Source organism: Heliangelus exortis, chromosome 5 (assembly GCF_036169615.1).
Source record: "Heliangelus exortis chromosome 5, bHelExo1.hap1, whole genome shotgun sequence".
NCBI lineage: Eukaryota > Metazoa > Chordata > Aves > Apodiformes > Trochilidae > Heliangelus > Heliangelus exortis.
The window spans coordinates 39506765-39519259 of record NC_092426.1 but is presented as its reverse complement, the minus strand read 5'-3'; the positions used below and the strand labels follow the sequence as shown (position 1 = coordinate 39519259).

The 12495-nt window shown below is 40.8% G+C and overlaps 1 protein-coding gene across 2 annotated transcripts in view; it reads right to left on the bottom strand.

Annotated features, from left to right (window-relative positions):
• The window catches only part of CSTPP1 (centriolar satellite-associated tubulin polyglutamylase complex regulator 1), a 73280-nt gene that overhangs the window by 47632 nt on the left and 13153 nt on the right, over positions 1-12495 (bottom strand). The window lies entirely within an intron of this gene.

The following is a 12495-nucleotide window of genomic DNA, read 5'->3' as shown; positions in this document are numbered from 1 at the left end:
TTTGTAGCAGTGCACTTTGACAACAAGAGCTGGTCATTATGATGTATAATAAATTTGATACATTCTTGTATTGTAGTACAAATTTCCCATATTTGAGTTGTAAGCATTTCAGGCCAACTTCATGTAGTGAACATTTGTCCAAAGGGCTTCTCTCAAGTTTAAGAAGCTCTCCTTTGGGCATGGTAAAGCTACACATGCAAGAACAATAGAAATGCAAATACAAACATTATAGACCAAAAGGTATAATGACAGGATTGCCTCCAAGATAGGTTGTGTATTTCACTCTGCTTCATGCAAGTGGGACAAAGCTCTCAGATGCTCCAGAGAGATCATTAAAAGCATTCACTTGGGACAGTAGCTTAACTCACACACAAAGTAAAGAATTAATTAAAAGAATCAAGTTCATTTTCATTACAGCAGAACCTCCCTGTAGGTAGCATCTCCACAACAGACAAAATCCACTGGTCAGTGTGAACCCTTTCAGTTTGCAACTTCAAATCATCTCTTTAAATATTTTAAATCACTTTATCCTTCATAGTATAGAAAAGGGTCTCACATTTGAAAGAGAATTATACCAGATAGAGTTAAGCAAAATTAAAAAGCCATGTAACAAATTGGGGAGATGGGGGAGTGGTTGAGAAGCCAATTCAATTTTTCAGAAGAGAATCACAATTTCTTGGTTTTAATGTCCTGGTTCTTCTCCAAGGCATGCAAATAAATTGATTTTTTTTTTTGGCCTATATTGACAATTAGATGCAGAATACTATTTCTACCCTTCCTGCCCAGAATTAAAAGGAACTCACATAAGATAAGTATTTTATGATTAAGAAACACTCATGACTCTTGAATCCTGGGATTAGGAATATTCTGTCTGCAGATATCATGGGCAAACATTTTACTTTGAATTTATGAAACCTTATTCATGCACCAGTGCTATACAAACCAGAGGAAAGCACAGCCAATGTCCCAAGAGGTTAAAGCAAATAAACCATGTGCCTGATCAAAATGTGCAAAAATTACAGGAAAGGACAGGACAACTGTTGCTGTATTCATTCTATTCATTACAAAGTGCTGTAGCACACTGCCTTAGTGTGAAAATGAGCTCCGAGGAAGTGAAAGTAACTTGCATGAAGTGTCAAAGATGCCTGTGACAAAGATGGAAATGGGATTTCAGATTTTTTCATCCCAAACCACAGCCTGCAAGACTGTTTTTGTTTTTTTTTTTTTAATGTCCTATTTGCATCGTTTTGTTGATCACTTGACAGGCTAGTAGAGAAAAGAAGGATACAAACAGAAAAGAAATGGTGTAATAAGAAAAGGCAGCTTTCAGAATGATGAAACACACAAGGGAGATGTTTAGGAAGAAAAAGAAGATGAAGACACAAGGATACAACTAAATGCACCAAATTATGTTGCTCAGAACAGCTACAGCCCATGCAACATGTAGAAGCAGATCCTTGGCACAACTGTAACAGAAAGGTCCAGACCTGAAGCCAACACACTAAGTCACAGTAGACAGCCCTACTATATTAATCCTTAGTTCTAATTAGTGAAAACTCCAGTCACTTGCATTTCCAGCATGGGATGTGTCTAAACCAGGCAGGCAGAAGGGTATGATACAATTTGTTGTTGCTTACTCAGGTAAAATGTTGGAACAGCACACCAGGAGGTGCTGCCAGCCAAGTGCTGCCATCCAGCTGAGAAGGAGAAGCACAATATTTCCTCCATCCCTCATTTCTTCCAGTAAGATTGTTTAACTATACAAAGGAAGAATTTTTAAAAAAAAGCTGAAGTCAGCAAGCATGGGAGTCAAAATTTTATCCCAGTTCAGTTGTAAAAGTTCAGCTCAAAGGATCCAGCCCCTAAAACAGCTAACCAGAAAGCAGCCCAATGGCCAATGAACAGAGCTGTTCTAAGGTAGGGTCTTGGTCACTGCCAGAGACAGGAATACTGCATATTTTGAATTAACTATGTATTTTGAAATTCCTTTATTGTGGGTAGCTGGGCAGTACAAAAATAACTTGGCCACCTTTTCCTTAACAACAGCCCAGAGGTGAAGTTCCCATTGATGTGGCAAGCAGTAACAGCATACTGGTAAATCTTCTGGAGGAAAAAGAGACGGTGATGACCCAAAGCTGTCTGTAGATTTTCCAACAGCATGTAGGGAGAGTGTCCAACACCTTACCCATGATTTTTACATACATGTGAACAGAAATCCTAGAATTATAGAACTGCTCAGGCTGGAAAAGACCTTCAAGTTCATTGAGTTCAACCTTGTCCTAGCCCTTTTTCCCTATTTCCAATGACCCAAGATTTTTTTCTCTTCCAGATTCTTTTGAACACAAAAATAAAACAAGCTGCAGACCAAGAGCATTGGCCTAAGTAAGCAAGGTATCAACAGCAAAACAACAAATTTGGCTCAAATGTTCTCACCAAGTTTAGCAAGCACTGAGACTCTTGCCTTGAGATCACTCAGTCTTGCCTCTGTTTGTCCTCCTCTCACTGAACAACTCACACCCTCAGCAAAGTTGGGTGGCCAGAGCTCATCAGCTCATTTGCAGCAGAAAGAGTCACAAACAAACCAGAGTATCTCAAGCAGGTGAGATGGCAGAGAAAAGAAGGATTTGAGTGTAACAGAAGAAAGCAAACTTTGGAAAGATGATGTGTAAGGGAGATGTTTATGAAGAGAAAGAAAATGAAGTTATTATTGAATGCCTTTATTGTTTGTCTTCAGAGCAACAGCCAACCCTCCTGCATCCCAGACCCTGGAGGTAAGAGATAAGGTCTGGAGAGAAGACAACTTTCACTGTCACTGGGAGAAGTCAGCATGGATTCACCCAAAGGAAATCATGCTTGTCCAACCTGCTTGCTTTCTATGATGTTACTGGCAGGCTGGATGAGGGGAGAGCAGTGGTTGTTATCTACCTTGGCCTCAGGAAGGCACCTGATACTGTCTCCCTTAAAATCATCATTAGGAAACTCAGCAAGTGTGGGTTAGATTAGTGAACAGTGAGGTGGATTGAGAGCTGAGGATTTCCTCTTATGAGGAAAGGCTGAGAGAGCTGGGACTCTTTAGCCTGGAGAAGAGGAGGCTGAGGGGAGACCTTATCAACACCTACAAGTGTCTGAGGTATGGGTGCACGGAAGATGGAGCCAAACTCTTCTCAGTAGTTCCCAGTGACAGGACGAGGGGCAAGGGGCACAAGCTGGGAAGTTCCATCTAAACATAAGCTGGGAAGTTCCATCTAAACATAAGAAAAAACTTCTGAACTATGAGGATGACAAGGGACTGGCAGAGGCTGCCCAGAGAGGTTGTGGAGCCCCCTTCTCTGGAGATATTAAAACCCCACCTGGATGCAGTGCTGTGTGATGTGCTCTAGGGGGCCCTGCTTTAGTGGGAGAATAGGACTGGATGACCTCTGGAAGTCTCTTCCAACTCTGATTCTGATTCTGTGAAGGTCCTCAATTATTTAGGAATTGGTTTGTGAACCTAGAAACAGCCAGAAAACTTTTTCACTTTAAGGTAAGCATCTCTTCTTCCCCTTTTAGACATTTGGAGCAGCCATCTACAAGAGATTCCTTCAAGAATAAAGCTTTCAACAGCTCTGCAAATCTTAAACCCTCCTATTGCAACTCTGATAACTGCCCCAGCCCTCTACATTACCAGTAAATAGAGCAGGCAAATTCAAACATTACAAAAAGTTACTAACCCTGCTAATATTTGGCCAGATTTTGTCTTGCTAAAACAAACTAGAAATTGAACTGAATGTTCATTAGTTAACACCAGTTCACTTCAAAACACTCAAATTCCACAAAAGAATTGTTACACAGATGGATATTCCATTAACACAACAGCTTCTCCCATTCACTTGTAAGAATATTCTGGAGAAAGAGGAGAGGAAAATCCTTGCTCCATGGGAAGATGTAAAGAAACTTCTGCAGTAGGGACTTCAAGATGCTTACTCTGTCACTCCTTCCCTTTCTGTGGCCCAGAGCAGCCAATCCACTCCACAGATTCTCTCCCAATGTCACTGGTGAGAAAGCTGTGCCTTGCAGCACCCCCAGTCTCCACTTGTGGGATGGCACATGCACATGACAGACAGGAAAAAGGTTTCAGGAGGACACGGTGATAAAGCAGCCCCAGCTCTCAGAAACAGCTCCACTAGGAATTCTAGCACTCAGGTGCTGCTTCTGTGAACAGAGCTCCTTTCAGTAAAGCTTTGTCTTTTGTGTAATTACATTTTGGCAACTTGCCAGAGTTCAGAAACTTTCAAGCACTCTTTTCAAAAGTTTGGACTTCTAAATAGATTGTAGAAGTCCCAGGATACTATGGTAACACCCCAATTGAAACCCACTGCAGCAGTTAGCCTCTGCCTGCTGAACTTGGGCAAAGCCAAATATGCACAATGCAGAGAGAGCCCCAGGACCCCAAGAAGGACAGAAGAGCTTGCCAGGACCCTGCTGTCCCCCAGGCAGGTGTCACCTTTGGTTACCATGTGAAGAGCTGAATGAGTTCACAGGGCTCCTTCTCTACTAAATGGGAAACAAGGAACAAGAACCTTTACTCCTTAGAGCCTTACTGCTTCTGCTTTCCATTGTGAGTGTGATGAAGGAAGAAAAACTCACTTTGAAGGCTTATGCTGCTTCTCTAGTATGAAACATTTCCTTCCACACACTGTAGTTTTCTTCCCAGTTACACAGGTGCCTAAGTCATCAAAAAAGAATTGAGATCCTTAAGCAAAAATAACAGTCTCAAATGCAAAGTTGCTGTTGGAGGCTGTGTCTAGAGACACCTGCAGAGAGAAACAGCACAGAGGACCTGGTCTAAACATTATGGATATCTCAGGGTTCTTTTTTTTCTTGAAACACACACTCTGGATCAGCTCTAGCTGGTTGTCATGGGCTGAATGCTCATTTGTAGTTGGAGTACATTTTCCAGTTTAGTTTCATCTGAAAGGAACCCAGGTCACGAGCTCCAAGACTGCTTCCATAGTATGAACCAAAGCACAGTAAGTAGGGCTAATCAGGAATATTAGGATTAGGGACCGTGGTACAATGAGTAACAAAGAACCAGCTCTAGCAAGGGAAAATGCTGAAATTGAAAAGGCTTTAAAACCCAGGCAATTTCTGTTGTTAAATAAGTCATCCACACACAAAGTATCCCCAGGCTACTAATTACACTTACCCCAAGGCTATGCTCCCAAATAGCAAAGGGAGGTTTATACCTTGCCTGGAACAACCCTGAAAAAGAACACTGAAAACTGTAGGCAACAGTGGGAAAAAAATTCCAGTTTCAGTGCTGTGATGAATAAATTACTGCCACATGAGCACAGTTGAATTTAAGATCATTCTATTCTCCACCTGTTGATTTAAGGGCACTGCACTATTGCACTACTCTGACCAATCACTGGATTGTTTCTTTAGCTGTACCTCCTGGAAGGTAGCATAGGAGCATCAGCATCCCTCAGTTCAAAGCAGTTGTATCAAGTGCTTTTTAAAATTCCACAGATATTAAAAGTGGGGGCAACAAAGTCAGCCTGAAGGAAATTACCATCTTCCTCTAATGAAATTAGAAGTGCTTCTTAGGCACTTCCTCTGATACTTCCTCTGGTTCAGCTGGGTGAAGACAAAACAGATGCACAAGTTATTCCTGATGCCTGGCTTTTAGGAAACATCCTTTTTTAAACAATCTGGCAGATGGGAAATCATTAACACTCCTTAATATTTTGGCAACACTGGGTTATGTAACACTGCAAACAGAGGGCAGATATTTTGGAATCCTTTCTGTTTCAACAGCTCAAGTTTATTTCAGCTGATGGGTGTGCAAAGAGAAAAGAAGTGACACAAACTTTAATATTTGCTTTCAAGCTTCTTCGTATAGGCTCAGAGATCTCTATATTCATGGCAGAGATAATTCAGGTGGTACAGAACAGGACATCAGTATTGTTTGCAAGGAAATGAACCACAGCACCTGTGACACAGCTCAAAGTAGACATGGAACAAGCTTTATGTTGCTCTGCAGCAAATCAAACCCTCTGAGAAGTCTCCAGCTTCTGGAGAAGCAAAGGTGTTGCTGGGCTTGCTCTTTACTGTCTAGAATCTCTGGAATCATTTTCAGAGTCTCCCTCCCTTGGTGTTTCCTATGCTAGGTCAGTAATTTAACACCTTGAAGCTTTCAAACCAAAAATTAAAATGACCTTACTGTTTTGAATTATTAGCCTAGGATTTTAAAAAAGGCAAACGGGAAAGGGAGGGGGTAGAATCTCTAAAAACAGAGGCCTTTTGATCAGAGCAGCATCCTGCAGTTTGCTGTAACTCAAGCTGGCCATTCTTATATTGTAGGAATTAAGGACTCCCCCTGCCAGGCAGGGCCCCATTAAAACACAATAGCTGCTTGAAAAGGGTAAGCAAGCTGATATGGATATAATGGGCCACATATTGGGGCCCCTTTCTACTCTGAAATAAAGCTTCTGCTTAGAGTTATGAGCTGGGAAACCTGGTATTCAGGAAGATGGGAAAGGCCATACAATGGAAGATGGAAAATAGCCCTGCAGAAGTCCTCCAAGGTGCCTAACAGAAAAGCAAACAGATAAGCATCAGTCACCCAGGATTAGCTCCTTCAGTCTGGTCAGGTGTTACCTCAGACCAAATGGTGTTTAAGTGAGCCTGGAAAGGTTTTGATGGTATAAAGACAAACTTAGTTTTTCCAGTAGGAAACCCAGTGAGTTGTGCACCAGAGACAGCTACATGAATATCACTGGACCCAATTTTATGGAGAATATTGCAGCTGCTGCCCAGCTCACCTGAAAAATCCTTTTCCCCCAAACAAAATAAAATAAATAAATAAAATATAAACCCCACCATGATGATAACTACGAAGAGAAAGTCTCTAAAAAGAGACTAAATAGCCAGTGTTTGTTCAGACTGGTGCAACATTTTGAGGCAAGAAGAAAATTCTTAATTGAACTGTTCCATAACGTTCTATATGCCAAGGGTGTGGGAGAGTCCAGTCCTCAATAAGCTTTATTACCACACACCCATTCTTTGGCTTCCTTTATTAACCAACAGGTGTATTTTTGCCCTCCCTGCCACACTGGGGCATTTATTCACTAGCAGCAAGATGCTCCAGTCACCATGCAGTGACCCTGTGGCAAGGGTGAGAAGATGGCACAGAGAAATACTGGTAAAAACACAAGGTAGTGCTCAGAATTCCTCTATTCTCCCAACTCTGGGAGTAGCTATGGAATTGACATTGGCTGAAGAGGGATTTTTATACCAAAACATCAACATCCACCAAAGGATGAAGATGAATTTGAAAATTATTGAATCACAACACCCCTCTTGTACTGCTGAGATCAAAGAGTAACACAGAGTGCAGGTAAACTGGTTTCCCAGCTGGGACCAAAGTATAAGCACCAGTAAGTGCCTCCTTGTTCCATTCTGCATGTAATCCACTGTATCTCTTATTGTAAGATACTTCCCCTGTTTTATAAAAAAAAATTTATTTTAAAAGGTAGCAGCTCAACCCCATTAAGACTGTGATGATGCAGGAACCACTGAAATGTAACATCATGACTATTCCAAACAGTTTCAATACTGGTGTCAGGCATGCAGCTCCCACATTTCCTCTTTTCAGTCTTGTTTAGACTGGATAATTTCAGAAGAGTTCACAACTAATATTCTCTCACCTATTCAGTTGCCTTAGCAAGAACTACAGGACACCAAAGACTGGGCAGCTACAGACTAAATTTACCTGACAATATGCAATAGGGTTAATTTTGCTGGACATGAAGTGACTGCAAGATTCCAAAGCTAGTGGATTCTGGAATCTCTATGATTTTAACACTACCCAGCACAGAAAAGGCCCAAGTTCTCTGGAGACAATTTTTTTCTTCAAGAAAAGGAAGATAAATCAAGTTTTAAAAGTTAATTTTCCAGGCAAGCTACAAGGCTTTCAGTGGTTTGCTACTCATGGGGATGCAGAGACAGCTAAGGGATTTTATCCTGTAAAGGATAAGGAATCCTATTATGGGATCTTATCACATCCCATTGCTACAGGCATTTGCTGCTTTTTAGAGTTTGGCATATCCAATTAAGGAGAAATTTGAGATTGTTGGCCATGTCCACATTAAACACGTGCATTCATGGCAAGGCAATTAGAAATGCTCCTCAAGATTTTCTGTGACACTACAACATTTTGCAGCCTAAGAATGAACACAAGACTCCTTCCAACACCACAAAATAAAACAAATAAATCCCTCAGCCTCAATCCATCTTTTCTAAATGATCTTTCATGGAAAAAGAAAATGTTCCTCAAGCTTTATTTCAATGTAATGTGAAGTCTTACAAGCTTAGGCAGAGGGAAGCCAAGAACTCCTCTGAAATTGATCTCTGATATGCATACACTACTCCAGACTCATGCCAGAGTTCTTAATTAAAACCAGAACTAAACCATATGAGTTAGTAATACAAAGGAAGGCAGACTTATTGATGAAGCTTTTAAATATTCAACAGTGGTTCTCTTACAGCTTGAGATATCAAAAACTTTGTTGAAGGAAACAGTATGTTCCCAAAAAATTCCTGATAGAAAAAAAAACCGTCTTGTAATTCTTAAAAATAAAAACATATGAAAATGGAACAAAATACCATTGGGTACCAAACTTCCTCTGGTATAGTTCTTCTAAAGCTGCTGCTCCCCACTGCATTTCTACTGACTTCCAGGTACCAATTTCATATCACTAAAACAGTTTTCTGTTTACATTTACAGAAGCTGCAGGAAATCCAATCCTTACATCACGTGATCAAGCACGAAAAGAAGATTATTGCTGAATATTACAGATTGTATGCAAAAGACTGTAAATAGTCCCACTATTTCTGTTGTGGAAATGTCACTATTCATCCTACATTTTTTTATACATATATATATTCCAACACAGTGAATCAGCAAGCACAGCTGAGCTGCTTTCCAGAATGACAGAGAAATGTTTGTCAGACTGTGATCTCAGCACTGCACATCTGTGTTGCATCCTGGCATACTCTGCCACAGACCTTTCCTCACTGGAAGAGGGACAGTAGAAGATGGCCAAAGTTCACCAATTCTGACACGAGGGCCCTTTCTCTTCTGCAAAAATACTAACTAAAACAGAAAAGAGATTTGTGATCAGAAATAGAAGGGAAAAAAACCCTAAATTTTACACCCCCCTTTATTTCTTTGCAAGGGGTTGGATTCATCTGATTGTTCACTCACCTAGAAGATTCTTGAGTATGTGGGAAGAGAACACTACACATAGATAAACACACAAAAATAATATACATATAATATACTAGTAAAATATACAAACTCCAGTGGCATTCAGTGTGTTATTTCCATTAATTATGCATTTTTTCCAGATGTTTACTCAACAGCAGACATCCCAATCAGCATATTTGTCAGGCTAGGACTTGCTGCAATGTTTGTTAGAGAGAAACAACTCTAGGAAAATCAGGAATTCATAAATCCTCTCTGCCAGATGAAGATACCAATGCTTTCTGTGCTGTCAAGCAATTTTATATCAGTAACATCACACTTCAGGTAGCAGATCTACAGGTTCTGGACAAAATTCACATAATTTTAATCACAAATAAACCAAGTTATCTACACCTCCAAAATATTCCACAGCTCTTAAACAAAATGCATACCCCATGCACAGTAGGCAGGGAGTACTGGAATCCCATTTCTAATACGAGTTGAAGAAAATTGTATTACAAGGAAGAAACTTTCCCACTGTGACAACTCCTCTTTATGAGGCCAAGACAGGAAGGCAACAAATGGACTTTAACACAAAGGCTTTGTGTATATTAGCAACACTCTGGAGAAATATGCAACTATTACAAGTTCTCCAGAAAGATTTATCAACAAATTCAGTCCTGTTAATCCATCTACTCTGTGGAGAGGGACTTTGAAAAAAAGAAACTCTCTCATTGGAACTTATTCCCATTAGCTGTAAAATCTGCCCCTCAGAGCTTCTGGCACAAGTGTTGTGTCACAGTGCATATATTCATTCTTTTCCCCCTGATCACTGAAGGCCAAAAAGAGGCAGGCAGTGCCCTAGGGATCAAGGAATCCCAAGGAAGAGCCTGTCAGGAAGCATCAAGCACATTATCCCAGATGAGATTTTCAGCCCAAAGGGCAACTTCACAGCAAGGTCACTGCCAGCAGCAGCTTCATACTGACCACATGGTCCAGTGCAGCCTGGCATGGAGTGTGACAATTTTCTTCTCTCCAGAGCAGCAGACATGGAGGAATCCCAAGAGTCTACCAGGAACACATGGAATGATATTTTTGCAGTTGCTCCTAAGATTATACCAGAGTATCAATGTTTTATGTAAGAACCTGAAAGTATTGTTACATCTCAGAGGTTACTGATTTACTCCAAACACACAGAATCAACACAAAAAACCCTGGCAACCAATGACCCCCCCCACACACACACACAGCCTTACTGAGAAATTTTAATGAATAGCTCCATTTCTCAGAAAGGGAATCTGGCACAGCCTGTCAGAGCCCTAAGGGCCTTCTCACTACTATTTTTGCTGTTTATACTACAATTTTACAAAGCACAGAGACAGCTTTCTACAATGCTAGATGCTGTAAAGTACACGCAGTACAATATCACTGCTGTCTTGAAAAGCTTCCACTCTCCTTGCAAACAAGACAGAACAAGTTACTGTGAAAAGGGGAAAGATGCAGAGCAGATGACAGCAAGATGAAGACAATGATAAAGCCTACATAAAAGGAGATCAAAAAAATATTGATGGCTATAAGCTAGCTCTAAGAATGTCTCATCTTCATAAGCAGATAATTCAGCTTATTTCCATTTGCCAATTAAGGTTGACTTCAGTGAGTGGATTATTTCTCCTGGGCATCCCATCTGTCCCACTCCTGGCCCTTCCCCCCTGCCTTCCTTCCCCACAAGGGTACTGAGACCATTTGAAAGAGGAAGACACTGTTTACAGATTTATTTAGGTAATGTCATACAGCAGTGCAGGACTGAACAAGCCAATTTTTTCTGGTACCAAAGCCTGTGTCACTGCTATTGCCAAAGAAAGCCAAGAGAGCAGTATCATATTTGTCCCTACAGAATAAACTGAACAAATTGTTCCATCTGATTCAGACAGCAAGAAAAAACTGAGGTACTTCCATTGCTACAGGCTGATACTTCTCACCATGATAACATCTTCCTAGCCAAGGACCTCAAGCTATATAGCACTGGCAGTCCTGTTACTCTGAGCAAAATAATTACTCCTTTGTGTAGAACAGGGCTCTACCCAGCACAGACCTGGGATTTTCAATTACTAAGCACACAGCAGACCTAAAAACAGTATCCAAACCCTGTCACCCCACCCCCCCAAAAAAACCCAAACAAACAACCAAACAAAAGAAACCACATCACAGATACCTTCTCAGATAAACATCAACTGTCACTTAGGGCTCTGAAGTGTCCCCAGGAGGGACACTTCAAGTTAGAGTCAGCAAAAAAATCCTTTGGAGAGGAAGGGGATCTCAGAGTCAGTTTGCAGAAGCCCACTGGAAATATTGCTGCATCTGCAAGCTACAAGCAAGATGTCTTTCTTAATCATTGTCCAGCTGGCAGGTGATGAGGAAGACACTGCACCAGAAACAAAAGAAAACAAGAAGCGTTTGGAAAGAAGAAAATGGACCTAAAAAATGCATCTTACTGTGTCTCCAGTTCACTTGTGTTTTGTTTATCAAGCAAATTTAATAAGTGAGAGAAGAGCTTCCTGCCTGAGGTAAGTTATCACTGGTTAATATTTCTGAGCTTTCCAAAGAGTCTTGAACATAGTGGTATCTCTACCTTTCAAGCAAAATGTTAGCCCAGGAAAAAAAAAAAGAATTACTAGCAGGAAGTCTCCTGGCCATTTTTTTTTTTTTTTTCTCTGCTTCTTCCAGCTGAAGTGAAAAAACAAGCCACACAGACTCTGTTTAAGATCCCAAGAAAATCAAGTGGGTTGCTCTGCATATTCCCTCTTCATAATCAAATGCATTACCATGGGGGCCCTGGTTTTCTTCAGTCTAGGAAAGATCAAGAGAACAGGATGATAAATAATGTATAGGAAGAACATGTCCCTTTAAGATATCTTGGCACAGAAGTTAAGCTGGAAGAAGCAGGATAAGTGAGTAATTACACAGAGGGATTTCAGGAGTCTCCACCTCATGGAGATACAAAAGCAGAGCAGGTATTTCTTGGGTTGAATGAACAAAGACCAGTTGCATTTCAGCATATCTACAGGACCAAGACTACTCCTAAGAGAGGCATAATTTTACTTCTTTAGCTAAAAGATGTGGATTCACTGGCAGAAGGGTGATTGATCCCTGTGTTCCTGTCAGAGTCAACAGCCAGATGAGGGCATCCTCAAGGTACTCCCAAAACTGAAAGCAGATCTCCACATGACTGGGACAAATGAACAAAGGAATGAAGTGAGAAAAAAATAGCC